The following is a 16881-nucleotide window of genomic DNA, read 5'->3' on the forward strand; positions in this document are numbered from 1 at the left end:
CTGTCATACTATCCCCCTTTTTCAGATGAAGGAGAAAAAAAAAGAGGAACAGCCTAAAAAGGGCAAGAGAGGAGGGAGGAAAGTAGTGGCTGAGTGTGTGTGTGTGTGTGTGTGTGTGTGTGTGTGTGTGTGTGTGTGTGTGTACTGTGTGTGTACTGTGTGTGTGTGTGTGTGTGTGTGTGTGTGTACTGTGTGTGTACTGTGTGTGTGTGGGGAGCTTTCCCTCTGTTGTTAAGGAAACTGGCTGAAAGCAACTCCAGGGAAATTAGCTCACGTTTTTCCATGCACAGTCCAGTGTCACAAGAAAACAACAACATAGAGACAACTTTGTGTCCGTCTACAACGGATGAGAAGCTGTGTGTGATCTCACCAGCACAAATTCATCTGTGACGCTGGAGCTGCTTTGCATTAAACACACTTGCTAAAATGCGTTTATTCACTTTCTTGATCCTTTTTTTTGTGTTACTTTTACTTTTTCATTGTTATTCATGCTGTTAAAATCTATTTGACTGTATTTCACCATTTGATTTGATTTTCAGCTCACCTGTCAGCTGTGAAGCACGTTGACCTGCTCTAACCTGCGAAACTTGTGCCAGCAAGCTTTTTGATTATCTGTAGCTTAAAGACTGGAAACTGCGGGAAACAGCTAATCACAGGCTGTCGTTCAGGTGCCGGACTATTTTTGGATGTATTGACTTTCTGGAACTTAACTAGTCAAGAAATCAGGGGGCTGATCCAGGAATTTTTCTTTAACCCTTTTACACATATTTCCCAGGGAATAATTCATGGATCTTGATAAGAAAAATCAGGCATATTTATGGAAATTAGTTTATTTTGTTGCAGTTTAATCGACTTTAAGGGAACAGTTGGGCCTTGGTGGAGGTATGGGCTCTATACTCTAGTTAATAATGTCTCATCGGTGTTCGTATATTGATGCTCACAATCCGACAAACTCCAGGAGTCACTGCAGGAGTCAACTCCCTTTCATAACTACAGAGGGAGTTTTGGTGACAGTGGCCTCATAGAACATGGTAAATATGTAATCAAACCAATATGTCAACTCCCACGCTGAAGGAGTAATAGCTACTAGCTGTTAGCCATATGCAAAAAAAACTTTTCCAATGCAATAGCATCAGTGATCGCCAGCACGACCGAGGCAACACACGCCCTGATCTCATATTTGGTCATATTCTGTCGGTTTTACTGGCAACACATTTCCTCAACTGTAAGAGCTGCGCGCCATCCCGGTGGTCATGGACACCGAGCTTCGTCTTGACCAAATTTATATGAAAGCCAGACGCTCCGAAAGGCATGACGACTTTTTTCATTAAGGTTGCTACGACTCTTCATGGGGATAAAAAAGGGAAGAAAAGCTGAGTTCATTTTATTCTTCCAGAGGGTCAACATCAGAGCAGAGCTGTTATTGTGCTACACCCTGCTGGGGCTCGAAAGAACATCTTGCTCTTATTCCCACATATTTCACTCATTAACCCGCTCGCCAACCTGAGCTGCAGCCACAAAATCGTCGTCACATAGACTCACTTCAGTTGAAATTTCATTGCATATTGCACCCACAGGGGTTTCAGGCACATCAATCCAAATCAAACATCCGCCCACTGCTTTTTCCTCAAATTCCAACTTCATCCTATCATGGATACAGTCATGGATTCAAACAAAACAAAAAAGCAAAGCAGAAGGCATCTCACCAACAGCAACTGTCAACTCCATCGAGGAGGAGGAGGTGTAGGGGAAGGAACAGGGGTTTTTTGGGGGAAAAGCTGAGTCCCCTTTGTCAGTGCCAGGATTTAAATGATTCTCTGGGCTGCATCACATTCCTGCCTGGATCTCCTCATGGCTGGCAGATGTCCACCTGTCCCCGGGGCTGATTTACACTCCAGCACAAGGTTGGTCTGAGGAGGGCGGATAAGTTAGGGGCAGAAGAGAGAAAAGACAAGAGGAAGAGAAAAGGCAAGTGAGCGAAGAAGAGGTTGAAATGGGGCTAAGAGAGAATCAAGGGCAGGCTAATTACAGGGCACCTATGGCTGTCGAGGAGGTCGACTTTTTCCTGGATCACGTCTTACAAAACCCGAGCATGCCATCGTGGTGCTCAACGTAAATACACAGTTTATTATGATAAGCTGTTGAGGAGGCGGAAACGGGGGAGGGAGATGTGGCTGATAAGCAGGGAGTGTCTGTCTGCAGGTGGGAGAGGATGAAACGAGCAGAGTGTGTGTGTGTGCGTGCGTGTGTGTGGGACAGAAGGGGGGGGGGGGGGGGGTTGAGGAGATCTAAATACGATAGCACCCGTTGACAAAGCGCACCACTGCCAAGCGATATGCTCCCGACGGGCCTCATGGGAACAAAAGCTAAACCACCATCTTTAACCTAGATTAATATTTGCAGAGCGTTTCATGAGAGAGTCGCCTCACCCACTCATTTTCCAAAGGTTGCCACACAGAGCCTTTGTTGGCGACGTGCACCTTCGGGAGGCCGTGTGAATGAATCCCTCTGATGAAAGGCTTGATTTAGCTGCATTAAAAACACGCCACAAAGCAAAGAAAATAAAGACCAGAGACACTTGTGTTGTTTCCACTACAGAAAACCCCAACACTTAACAGGGCAACGTGACTTTTTAAATCTGATAATTGACATGGAAGCATAATCATTTAAACTTTGGCTTCCTTGTGCAACAACAGAGCGAAACAGAGAAGACAAAACACCACCGACAGATGAGTCATCTGTTCTCTGAAGAATGAAATGAAATGAATATCCTGGGAGGGCGACCTGGGAGAATTAGCATCATTCTTCCTCAGATGAAAACCATAAGGAGGTATCAAAAATGCAAACACATGTAGCCTGGAAGAACCTTCGTCAAGTGACAATGAAATAATTGGGGGGGCGGAAATCCTGTGAGAAACAAGGACAGAACATGTGAAGACAAAAGAGAGGAAGAGAAGTTTTAACTGAAGGCAGAAACACTGTGGCTTCCACAAACTGCTCATTAAAACTTCCCTGGCAAACGTGGCGATGGATGTAGTCTACGTCTGCACCTTCAGGTAACGTCCACACCCTCCACCCTGCATGACATGAAAACACATGTCTTCGGCCACGTTAGCCCCCACCCTCCCATAAAAAAAGTGCAGTGGAGGCATCTGGCAGCAGGAGCTTCTTTATGGCACAGATGGGATCGTAGCACGGGGAACGCACTCCTGTGCACAGGGATTGTTTTGTGATCATAAGTCCTCCCTGCTGTGACTTTCCACTCCCTCCGCATGCACATAAATAATAAATCAGGGTTAGGGTTAGAGCAGAGCAAAATTCATCAACGCATACTTGCAAAATACTTGAAGCTTGGTGACACAGGGAGGACTCATAAGAGTGGTTGGTGGTTTACTGTGGCTGGCGAGCTAACTGCTAAAATTGTCAGTATCTTGTCCAAGAACATTTAAGAGGAGCCAGGGATCAAACCACCGACCTTCTGGCTGGTGGACGACCCTGGCTGGTGGTATTTCCATTTGAATGAATTGGTTCCACTGCGAAATGTCACCATTTTAAATGCTGCTCTGAGAAACATTCACTCTGGTTAATTCACACTATGAATAGTTTTTGTTGGAGCTTTCAAAAACAGCACCCCCTCAAAAAAGACATATAATGTTTTATATTCAGGTTCGTAATTTTAATTTGAGTAATTAATTGAAGAGGTTTAATATTCAGAAAAGTCCATTGCTGCAGCTCCTCTTTTCAGCCTCTGTCTGGAACGCTTGTTTTTAGCTCCTGTCTCTTTAAGGCCCCCCCCCCTCCTGATATAGCTCAGTCTGCTCTGATTGGCCAGCTGACCCACTCTGTTGTGATTGGTCAACCACTTCCAGTACATGTAGGAAATGCCGGGCGTGCTGGACTAGCCGCTAGACGTGTATTTTCCAAATGTTGGGCATCGTGACATAACAATGATGCTGAATATCGGACAAGCGACTGAAAAGGAACTTTGGGCTTTTTAACTTTGTAGATCTTTACACAGAAAACGATATATCACACTAGAGGAGAGAAAAACCTGTAAAGCACAATATGAATCCTTTAACTGTTGACTACGTGTTCTGCAGATGATCAACATCAGTGTGAAGATTGTTTCTCACATGTTTCTGTTGAACTTTTAAAATATTGTACAGTGCATTATACTGTAAATCTAAGCTTTTGGTAACAAGCCAAGTAAAGGGTGTAATACCTGACTTCCGGCACACCCATGCAGTCCTGAATAGAAAGGAGATTGAGGGAGAGGTCTGTTTGGTATTAAGGCGGGAAGCCCGGGACAGGAAATGGTCTGGGGTTGTGCGGAGGAGGTCCATCCACAGAGCGGGCAGGGGTCCCACCACCACCAGGGCTACAATAAGGCCCTAGTGTTCACCCCAGCCCATGGCCCTCGCTCTGTCACTCCACACAGAGGGGGTGACAGGGATTGAATGAGCGGAGGAGGAACAGAAGGAATTGCTAAAGTTGAGGAGAAGTTGAGGGGAGGGAGATTACATAAACATCTCAACACCTTGGCAGCTCAGCGTGGTCCTCCCTGCCTCCTCAGTCACATAGTTTCCCTTCCTCCGCGCCTCTGTCTTTCTCCTCACAAACTGCGGATGGCGTTTCAGTTGCCAAATGTCATGAGGATCCAAGCAAGTCAGCTTCGGTTCTCACATTCCTCCCACTCAGCTTATGGCACTGATGATCCCGGAGTCAGGGCCGCTGCTGTTAACTCGTATCAAAAGAGTAGTTTCATTTATTTTAAAAGGTGAGTGCATTCCTCGCAAAATAGGAAACTGTGTGTGGGTTTCATTGTTTTAAAATAATGTTGCAGTGCATACTGGGATAAAAAATGTCTGTCTGCTCTTTGCTATTATGTGCTTGTCGGAATCCAAGCTTATTTTTCCATTGCATGTACGTCGCAGGTTGGTTACATGAAAACAACTTTCATGTAATAACTATAAGTTTAAAACTAGGAAGGCTGTCTGGCACACGATTGGGCGAGCATCAGCGGGACCTTGCCATCATGGCTCCATCCCCCGATCGCTAATGCACAAGATGGCAGCATTGATGTCCAGGATATTTTGGCTTCATTTCTGGACAGAAGGAGGAGGTTGAGACTCGCCGTCCATCTTTAAATAACGTCTGTGGTGTAACAGTGTTGTTTGCTGTACGTTTAGTGTTATCACAGGGTGGTTGGAGACGCCTCTTAGAGTCTTATTAAATGTCCGGATCGAGGCCCAAATTCAATGGGTTATTTCTTGGCCCATTTCACATCCTTAGTTATTGGAATCCTTGAAGTAGTTTTTATGTAATCCTGCTAACAACAAAACAAAAAAAAAGAAAAGAGGTGAAAACATAACCTCCTTGCAGTTAATAATTGAAAAGAGGAAAAGAGCATTGTCATTCCATTCAAACAATGTTGCTATTGCTACAGCTGTGCACATCTGTAAGACTTTACAAAGACCGTGCACGAGGCCACAACTGAAACAGCTCTTTCATGAACCCGTCGTACTTTGCATACTTAAGAATAGCTCTTTGTGCACATGCAAGTCGGCACGATGTGGAAACTATGTGACTGGCCAGCTTCCTCCGACAGCTTTGAAGTGCTGAATATGGAGGATGCAGTGGTGAAGCCTTGCAGTGAATTCCTCTAGAACCTCGGATTAGTCCCCGAACAACAGGTTTAATAACAGCCAGCCACATTGATTCACTGTCAGCCTGCCTGCAGCTCAGACACATCCAGTGAGGAGCCAGCTGCAGGCCCAGATCATGCATAACCACTTCTGTCCTTCTTCTGCCGGCAGCACAGCTACTAGCAACAACCAAAAATCCCCACGTGTTTACACATGAGGTATAATGATGGGCTTTGTTTTACAGGGAACTGTTAAAGATTCTAAGTATACACCCCCAAAATAAGCAGGAACAATGTCGCACTGTGTTTATGGCTTTCCTTCGCAAAGTTGCTGACACATGATTGGTGATGCTCGGATGCTAAAACACTGGTTTTCTACGGTATTTGGAGATGGTAGAGTGAAAACACTGGAGCTGTTCAAGCTGCATTAGCTTCAGGATTTGGTTTCATTTGCAGATCAAATCCCCCAAAAATTGTTATACAGTGAATAACAAAGAACCATTATGACAGAAAGAGATAAGTTGGGTTTTATAGCAGTTTTTAGACATGAACTCCGGAGAATTTCCGCACACATTTGAACAAAGCAGCAGGAGATTCTCTGTTCAGACGTGTTCACAATAACACATAAATCTCTGTAGTGTGCAGTAAAGGGAGGTGCAGTGGAGACCATGTGTTGTTGTTTCCAGCACATTGTCCCCTGAGTCGTCCTGTATAACCAAAACATTTTGAATCTTGTTGTCTTTCCGATCTTCGTTTTTACATGTGTGGCTCCTCTTTTTCATCCTGAGATCAATCAATCAGTTAATCAACCAAATTTTATTTGTATAGCCCATATTCATAAATCACAATTTGTCCTTAACCCTCAACAAGAGTAAAACCACCCCCAAAAAAACAGGACAGACAGAAGAACAATAGACATATTGTATATCAAGTCTTGTAATCATAGTCCATGATCAGCTGCCACTATCATCACGATCCACCACCACCACCATCACCATCCACCACCACCATCATGATCCACAACCACCATCATCATGATCCACAACCACCATCATCATGATCCACCACCACGATCGACAATCCACAGAGAGATGTTTGTAATCTTTTAGTTTTTTTCCGGTTTTGCCTTAGTTACATGTTAGAAACATCATTAACCCACTCACATAATCCAGTGTTTGTACACGGGGGTGGCAGGATAAACTCTAGAGAAAGTCTGGAGCCTTTGACTTGACACATACGGCCCCTCCGGATGATTTCAGGAGATTAACCGGAGTGAAGGACTTGTCTGAAAGCAGCTTTTATGTCTCGTAGATGTTAAAGCTGATGAACATCCTCCATGAAAAGAACGAGCAGTGAGGTGAAACGTGAACTTGCTTTGCAACACTATATATTTTCTGTACATTTCTTACACAACACTTTTCAGTAGCTCAATTAGACGTTACTATGAAAAGCTGAGCCGCCAAGTCGGGAAAATTGCAGCCGGCACATTTTGAAGATTACAGCTGTTTCTAGAGAACTGCAGAGAATATTATGTGGCACACAACCATGACCACCGACACTTACACAGAATCAAATATGAGGCTGACACTAAAAACGGCAAGAGTGGTGATTATGGTTTGACAGAGGCATTGGTCCCAGGGCAAGCTGGAGCCAGTTCTGCTCGTCTGTCAAACGCACACACACACACACACACACACACACACACACACACACACACACACACACACACACACACACACACACACACACACACACACACACACACACACACACACACACACAGACAGACACACACACACAGACACACATACAGATTGAGAGACAAGAAGAGGGAAACAGGGAGCAGCTGTTGACTGTCAAATGACAATGTCGTGTTTTTGGCCGCGATTCAGAGTATTCGGCTTCTTTTGTCTCAGGCAACCATGTGTAACCGTACCACCACCACCCTCAACATGGCCTCCACTCCACCACTGCCTCGTTGCTAGCTGCAGAATTCCAAAACTGACGATTTTAACGGAGAGAAAAATAGAAACACGATGACAAATGTAACCTTGTAACGACCGATCAGGCAAGAAAAACAGGGTAGAGGAAAAAAAATGGACAAGAGCTCAGATTCTTGGTGGTCTTTGGGGTTTCATGTTTTAATTAACTTCATGTGATATCACATCATGCAAGGAGCTTTTACGAAGGAAAGAGATAGAACAAAAAGAAAACAAACGTCTAAAAAGCTAAAAACACAAAGAAGACACCGACGAAGATGTCAAGAGAGTTTGTGGAGATAAAAGCCGATGTCGGTGGCTGTTTGTTGTCAAGATAATCAAGTGATCTCCGCAGTATGTAGCTTTCATGAATAAACGATTAACAAATAAACTGAATTCATCTTCACCTACTTCCTGTCCTCACCCTCCCATCGCCGCTGATGCCCAGGACCAGATCACTGCTGAGCACCACACATGTTGCGAGAGGAGGCTCCAAAGTGCAGTGTCGGTGCCCCGGGTCTTGTCCGAGGTATCAATTTGGTTTACACATGAACAATTTGGGCCGACTTACAAGACTGCAATTGCAGCCTGTTTAGAATAATTAACTGTTTTTGGTCTGCAGCAGACGAGGATGAAAAATTTAGAAAAACAAAAGTTTCAAAAGAGTTTTAATCAATGTTTTTATGGATAATCTGATAATTATTTTCTGATGTAGACAAGTGACACTTAAATGGTCCAAAAACTGTTTCTGAATGTTAAACCACTGGATTGGACTGTGCAACATGCAGCCCCAGTTTATCATAGATGAAGTGTTGACACATTTCTCAGACATCTGCTTAAAATTTGCACAAATTAAGCAATAAATCAAAAGGTTGTAACGTGCGTCAAGAGGGATTTTTTGATATATTTCTAACTTTTGTCTTGATCTTTTTTACAATGGATTTTATATTTGTGCATTTTGCAACTCAAATCTCATATATCAGTATGCATGTACATATATCAGTGTATCATCATCAAATATATTTTCAGCATCTTCTACTTTTTGATTTAGTATAACTGAAATGATACCAGGCTGCATCATATCTACTTATTTGGTAGGTAATAAAATGCAATAGGAATCATACGTGTGAATGGTTGTTCTATATAATCTATATGTCAACCCTGCAAAACACCAGTGACCTGTCCAGGGAACCTTATAAGGATAATCAGTATAGACAATGGATGGTGGGAGGATATACCACAATAAAACACAGCTTCTTTGCAATATGATATATAATATAATCCTAAACATAATAAAATCATAAAAAACAGCGTCCCAGCCACACTATAGCATCCCATCATATTATATTTTCTCACAATATCTTTACACAGTATGAAGCTTCTGTTATTGCAGCTTCTCTAACTCCTATGATTGAGGGTGATACTTGGTCAAAGGATGGTTATATTGTTGGTTTCAGGGACCATTCATCTTATTTGTATTTCCTACTAATCTAAGGCCATTTCTCAGAACAGTATTTCTGAGTTAACAAGCTGACAAAATAAAAAATATTTTGGCTTTGTTCAAAACTCCCTTGTTTGAGTGCAACAATGTCCTCAAGGCTCTGACCTCAAAGTGTGTCATGAATTTATTCTGGTCAGCGTCTGTGGGTCTCATGATGATGCAGAACTAACAGACTCCTAATGACTGATTCTGTTTTATTTGCGGAAAGAAAGGAGGAGGTTTTCTTTTTTCCTTATTTGATGTAGACAAGGTTAATCAGTTCATCACGAGAGGAAGCGACGGGCAGAGAGATTGTTAAAAGCGGTGCTGTGAAAACAGACAATATTTCCGCCCTCATTCATTCTGCCAGTCTCTCCCTCGAGCTGATAGTCACCCTCCAGGGGCTCATCCTGCCAATTATGTGCCAAATAAATCCAAGCAGCCCGTTCCCCTACGAGCCCTGATATACATCCTGGAACCACAATGTTCCCAGAGGATGCCCAGCCTCGCAGTCATCCCCTTTAGAAATACAGTCACTCCTCTCCTTCTATGCACTATGAACACACAAGCAGTGACGGATAGACTTTTCAGAATTCAGCTTGAACTATCCCACAGACGTGGACTAAAAATACAAGCCCTCACTTGTATCCACGACGGCTGAGAATCCATTGAAATGAGACAACAGGCAGAAGTTTTGAGTACAGGCCAACTTCATGCTGCAAACCACAAGCACTTGTACGGCCCTGGGTGCACGGCGCTCTGAAAAGCCTGCACATAATGACATAGAAACTGAGATCAATAAGATGTCAACAAACAATCTGTTTCCATTCATGCCTTTCCCACAGCGAAGGGTCACACACTGACCGAGCTGCCATGAATATGAAGATGCCACACACAGTTTACAGCGCTCACAGGCTCAGTGGGATAAAAAAATGGGTCGAAAAACTGCAAACAAAGTCCAATATGAGCATGAATTTGCGTCTGAATGATGCAGACTAGAGACATTAGATGCTGTCTAATTTTTTTTTTCTCCCTCTCATTTAGGTGGAGCCCGGAGGAGCGTGCTGGTGGAGTGTAATTGAGATAATAACACGGTTGCGCACACAGCTGCTGATGGGGACTGCAGATCTGAGCCAGGTTGGAAGTCGACGCAGCTGAAAGTTAGAGAGCAGGTTTACTTTCTGAGACAGGACCCGACAGGCCAGGAGACACCGGAGAGGAGACGCAGAGCAGATGGTAAATGTGCAGGACTGATGCTTCTGCTAAAGTCCATTTATGTTCTTGTTTTAAAGAATATTCACCATAAAAAAAACTTTAGATACTGTTTTTTCAATGTTAACTTTTTTTATTTTGTCATGTCATCATTTTGTGATTCCTACCATAAAATCATAGATTGTTTTTTCTAAATAAGCTTAAGGTCTATAGTCCTACAGGATACCTGTAAAAATTATCATATGACATCACATGATTGGGAATAGCTTTCCGATCATGTAAGCTTCATGGCTTCTTTTCTATTATTTTGGACACATCGTAGAAAATGTTTTTTGTTGCCATATTTTTGTTGACCTTGACCTTTGACCTTTGACAGATGAGCTCTAAAATGGAAATTTCTGGAGATACACTCCCAAAGTAATATTCCCATTATGTTTGACTAAAATATGTCAATGCAATTTTGACTTAGGTGTGTTACACACACACACACACTCACATGCACACAGGTCCGAAAACAATAGTTGGCGTGCAGGGTAGTTATGATCAATCCGACTGCTGCAAGATTTCAAGGTACTCTAACTGATTAGTTTGTTCAATTTGTTCATTAGTGATAATAATATGAAAATCACTGAGTCATTTGAAGTATTTATTAGATGTTTAGAATTTCTGGATGTGATCAATTGAATATTTAACTTAACCAGCTGGTTTGAAACTGACGCCCTCGTCGTGTTTAAGCTCAAAGAGTAAATGACAAAATATGAATCAATAAACTTTTTAGAAACATCTCTCAAGCTTACAAGCTTCATATTTGCCAAATATCATCAGTGCAGAGACAGAAGCATGCTCTCATACACACAGACATCTCATCTCTCTCATTCTCTCAAACACCCACCAACAAACTCATCACCACAGCAGCTCACATCCACATAAGTCAGTAAACATCCCTCACTGAATCACTCAGGCATCCGCTTCCTGTTTGCCCCCACCCCAGAAGCTTAAGCCCCATGTAATCGTTCAACACCACTTCACTTCCTCTCCTCTGTCCCTCCACCCTGCCGTCCCCCCTCTGCTGGGAACTGTTGACTCATGGTTGACTAAATCAACAGTTTCAGGTTAGAGGCATCCATCTGGACCGTGGTCCCCACAGAGGCCTGCTGGTCATTTACCTCTTTACCGGAACAAACCCCTGCCATGACAGTCAACGCACTCTGACACATGAGATAACAAGCTGAGCTGCTTGTCACTGGAAAACAAGCACTTTGACACCGCCGCACAGTCGGTGGCGCAAAAACTGGTGTGAAAAAGCGAATGAACAGCTTGTGCTTGTGCCAGAACGGGTTTGTCACAAGTTCTGCCTTCAAGACCCGAGGGTTTTGGGGGAAGCAGATGTCCTTCCCTGCTCGCTTCTCAGAAAACTTTCTTTGGCCTGCAGACCCGTGTGACCTTCATTTCTTTTGACGGAAATAAAAGAACCGCAGGAAATTTGTTCGCGTGCAGGCCACTGGCTGTATATGCACAGGAGTTCTCAAAATCTCCATCTGTCATCTTGTCTTGAATCTCAGTGCAGGCATTCACACCTTTCAAGTCCGCAGCTAAAGAGCTTAATGATTTACTCCTCAAATCAGGAGTAGGAACAAGAGCTGACACGTTCAAGACAAATCTCATCTTCTTGTGCACAGTCAACCCATATCAAAGCCCCTTCTTACTGTAAGCTATCTCTTCCTTCAGGCACAGCCGATTACCGTCAGTCAAAGCCGTACAACTACTGAGTTCATGAACCATTTGTTCTTAGCACGGTGGCAGCAGAGTAAGATGATATATTTATGAGGATATCAAATGTGGAGACCCACCTTCAAGGCTCGAGTTTGAACCTGGGTGGTTTATGAAACGTCCAAATTGCAGGATAAAGCTGCGGGGGTTCAAATCTGTGCAGACGCAGCACGAACACAAACCCACCTTGACCATCTCCGCTGAATGCTTTCCACAGACATTGTTGCTTGACAGAAACTTCCCCTCGAGGACACAGACAAAATCGACTGCAAAATTCAGGGAATGCGGAGGAGTGAACCTGCACAGAAAGTGTGTGCATGTGTGTTTATGATCGCATGGCGTGCACATGCATTAGTGCGTGTGCCCTGCATTGCATTTGTCAGCTCCCCCATGACAGGGGAATGCAAAAACATGACTCCCTCGAAGTGGAAACCATCTGCCTCACTTGTAATCAGCTTTTGCAGTGTCAGGGTGTTTACATTGAGGCTGCATGCTTGGAAGAGAAAAAAAAAAAGGGCAAGACTTCATAAATCAGTTTCCTGTTCAAGTCCCCAGAGTTTATGCAGCGACTGGATAGTGTGATGCTTATCACTGGTGAAATGAGCAACCTGCAATCTGGGGGAAAAGCCTTAATGCTTTGCTGCACAATTAACAGATATTCTCAGAGCTGTTGAGCCCTCCAGATGTTGGAGTTAGAAAATTAGTTCAAGATAGTTCAGATGTTTAACTGTCAGCCTTTTAACTGGACTGCATGTGTGATAGATTTGTGAAGAGAACTAATTGGCCTTCACGAGGTTTCCGTCTCGCTTTGCTGAGGCTCACTCACAAGTATATCTCATTTTTTGCTCCACTGGGTGAAACATAATAAACGCCTCCGTCGAGAGAATGAAATTCCAGGGCTGCAGCTGTGGCGTCCGACCACAGTGCAGCCAAGACGAGACAGCGTGATCCCCCCCCCCCACCCCCCCAGACAGTTAACCTCTCTCATATCACGCACTCCCCTGACATCGCTCAGAGAGCAAACCTCTGCTGGAGTCAATCGGAGCCAGCGGCGTCATTAAACTGTAACACGAGGAGGTGGTCGGGGTATTAACAGGAAATTAAACATGCTTCCAGTGTGTAAGTTTAATGAATGCTCATTAGACATTCCTCTTTATGGATTCCAAAGCAAACATTTCAACCTCTGATTTCTATGATGTCAATTAGATATAAAGATCTACTTAATGCAGTATGTGAGGATCCATCCATCCATTGTCTTCCACTTGTCCGAGCTCGGGTCACAGAGGTTGCCAGATAAAAATAGAGTATTCCAGACATCCTTCTTCCTGGGGGATCCCATGGCGCCCCCAGGTCAGATTTGCCGAGCTCGGTGCTGGGTGTACCCCAGGGTCTTCTCCTGGTTGGATATGTCCAGTAAACATCAACATTAGATGACCAAACCACCTCAACTGTCCCCTTTCGACCATTCGTTCTGATCAGTGGTTCTACTCCATGCTCACTCCGAATGTCCGAACTCCATAGCCTATCTCCAAGGCTGAGCCCGGCCACCCAGCAGAGAAAAACAATTATTCTCATTCTTTCAGTCACTACCCAGAGCTGGTGACCACAGGTGAGAGTCAGAATGTCGATTACAAGCTTTGCCTTCATGGCTCAGCACCTTCTTTACCACCACGGTCTGGTACGATGCCCGCATTACTGCTGATGCCGCATCAACCCGCCCATCTTCCCCACAGTCATGTTGGGATACTTGGAGAAGAAACTCACCCACAACCTGGACAAAGCAATCCACTATTTTCCAGGGGAGAACCATGGCCTTGGAGGTGCTGACTCTCACATACACAAACTTAAATCAATGTGCTGTTCTTGGTCAACAGCAAATGTGTATTTGCAGCATTCGTTGCACACGGTGACTCACCATTGCCTCATTTTCCTCGTTCAGAAATAGACCCGACGGAGCTGTTTGGTTGTAAAGTTCAGTACAGAGGGTAACGTTCGGCCTGGAGGGTCAGCGAGGCCTGACGAGCATTACAGAGAGCTCGACTGCTGAGAGTTCAGCCCAGGACAGAGGCCAGAGGAGAAAATAAATTCTTACAAGCTCTCCAAGTATTCACGGGAAGCAAAGGGGCAGTTTGTGTGTCTGTTCATGCGTGCGTGAGGGTGAGAGAAATGATGCATGCAAGTGTGTAGTGGGAACAATAAACACAGCTTGAAGCCCTGAACTCCAGACCACAGGTTGTTATGCCCCTGTTAATACATATCAGAGCATAAACATGGCTGACACCTTGTCAAAGTTGTAAAAAAGTCCAGTGGCTTGTCAGCATTTCATTTCTCTCTGTGAGTATAAACACGTGGAACGAGGGAATTAAGCAGATCAAATACGGTATTCGCACTAAACGGACAAAGCTACACAGTCAGCAACAAACTACTCAGGAGCTTTGAGGTGTAGTTGGTTCCTCGCACACTCACACTCTGAGTTATAACTTTTCTCTTCACTCTGTAACTGAGCCTCAAACTCTCCGCCTGGACTTTTCCACAGTCTGAAGCCCTCCTGCTGCTCCTGCTCCAGGAGTTTGGAAAAAGTTTCTTAACCTGCTGCTGAGTGTGTTGACGATGGAGGAGCAGGAGCCTGATGAATAACTGTCAGGAGCTCTCAACCTCTCAGAGCCCCATGTTACAGCACAGGGATTCATTTACAGCAAGAACGCTGAGGCAAAAAAATGCAATCTGGGCTTTGGTGCAAAGTGTTTCCACAGATGAAACTGAAGTTTACTGTTGTGGTCGAAATGGGAGTCGAGGTTTCATTACGACTTCGTGCAGAGGCACATTTCTGTGTCTCAGTGTTTTACTTCTGCCTTCTAATTCCTCACTAACTAGGATGGCACACAGTCGAGCGCCTGCACCTCCGCCAAGACCCAGCAGGATCTGGATTTGGGCCAGATTTCACACACTCATAAATATCAGTCCCCTGAACACACCTGATTATTTTTCATTAAGATGCATGAATTATTCTCTGAGAAATCAAGGAAAATGTGGAAAAACCAAAAATCTCACAATGTTAAAGAAAGTGAAAAAGAACTCCTGGATGAGTCCCCTGATCCAGATCTGCAACCTGACCTTTACCACTTCCTTCCACCAAGTTTCGTTATGATCCTTCCAGTAGTTTGTATGTAATCTTGCTAATTATCAAACGAACAAACAAATGCAGATGAAAACGTAAACTCATTAAGGTAATGTATAAAAGAAATGCAATGTGTTGGATGAAAAAAAAGAATAAAATGAGCATAAAAAAGCCAGATAAAACTGATTAAATGAGAAAAACTGAAATCACAGTGCAGACAGAAGAACATGTTTATCTCAAAGAACTGAGCTGGAACAGACCTGGAGTTTTCCGAGTGTTTGTTCCATGTGGTGAAAAGAAGCTGAAATCTGCTCCATCAGGTTTAGTTTTCACTCCAGGAATAGAACCTAAACCTGTGTCTGATCATGTGAGGGGTCTGGACGGCTCATAGAGGAGCAGATCAGATATTAGAACCAAAGTTACTATTTAAAATACAATCTGTAAAACACAGGAAACCAGTGGAGAGTCGGAGTGGAATGTTACTACAGTAGTTTGATCTCTAACCGCTGTCTGATCGACATTTTAAAGATCTATAAAGACACCATTACAGTATTTGTATCCTTATCTAAAGTATTCAGGAGGTGATTGTACACAGATTCTGTACTTGTCTTTAATCGTAACTGTCTCTTGTGTTAAAGCTTCGTCCATGAAATCCCTGTGGTTTTTCTTTGGCTCAATTTCTTTTTCTTACTTTAACTTTCTGGCACATTCAGTTCAGTGCTCTTACTCACTGACTTATTAGGACACTAACCACGTGGTGATATCAAATCAATAATAATAAATTAAAAGTGATTATATTAAGGGTCCACATCAAACTCACAAAAAAGTGCCACGGAGAGGTTAAAGTTCCCAGAGCTCTAACGCCTCTTTTTGTATTTTGAGCTCAATTAACACAGGAAGAGATGTTATCTGTGTAATACTCTGGCTTCTGAGACTGTTCCTTTATCCATGTTATTTCAGCGCACTTCACACAGGGCCCTCTGCGTCACCTCCAGAGAAAATAAAATGATACAGCCACGCTGCCGCATTTTTTAAATACGTTCATTTTCTCGGGGGAAATGATAGCCTGTCAGGAATCTCAGCCGCCGCTGGCTGTAAAGAGAGAGTGTGCAAAGAGGCAGAGCCCGTTTAAAAAAAAGAGAAAAGGCTTGAAAAGAGCAGGTCTTAATTTTCTAAATCTAAACACAGCCAAAGTACACACCCTGTGTGCAGTAACTCATGCTGTCTCTGCTGTTTCTCGCAGAATGGTAACAAACTTCAGAGACACTGAGATTCTGATGAATAATACGCAGCTTGATGCGTGTAAGGGAAGTATTAGCACAACTGTGATAACACTGTAGTAATTATAACATGAAGATAAACGGCTGTTGGGAAATCTGGACAGAAAACACTGGATTTTATAACAGCTTCGCATTCAGCAGCTGCTTCAGACAGAACATAAATAACGTTGCTGTATCTCCGTGATGGAGTCCAGACTGATCCCTGACAAACCAAACCTCCACAATGACTGACAGCAACCACAGGAGCGTTCAGGTAGCCGTGCACCTCCAAACATGGACATAATCTGCACTGAGGACAGACCTCTGGAGACTCAGCTCCTGTTTTCTATATCCTGCTGCTTCACACAGAAAAGTGCAAAGCAGAGCAGCAGCTCGGGATGTGGGACGAATCCCAAACC

At 43.7% G+C, this 16881-nt stretch overlaps 1 protein-coding gene across 1 annotated transcript in view; it reads left to right on the top strand.

Annotated features, from left to right (window-relative positions):
* Nucleotides 1-16881, top strand: part of LOC117777400 (hemicentin-1-like) — a 1765934-nt gene that overhangs the window by 1628708 nt on the left and 120345 nt on the right. The gene's annotated exons all lie outside the window — the stretch shown is intronic.

The sequence above is a fragment of the Hippoglossus hippoglossus genome, chromosome 16 (assembly GCF_009819705.1).
Source record: "Hippoglossus hippoglossus isolate fHipHip1 chromosome 16, fHipHip1.pri, whole genome shotgun sequence".
In the NCBI taxonomy this organism is placed as follows: domain Eukaryota; kingdom Metazoa; phylum Chordata; class Actinopteri; order Pleuronectiformes; family Pleuronectidae; genus Hippoglossus; species Hippoglossus hippoglossus.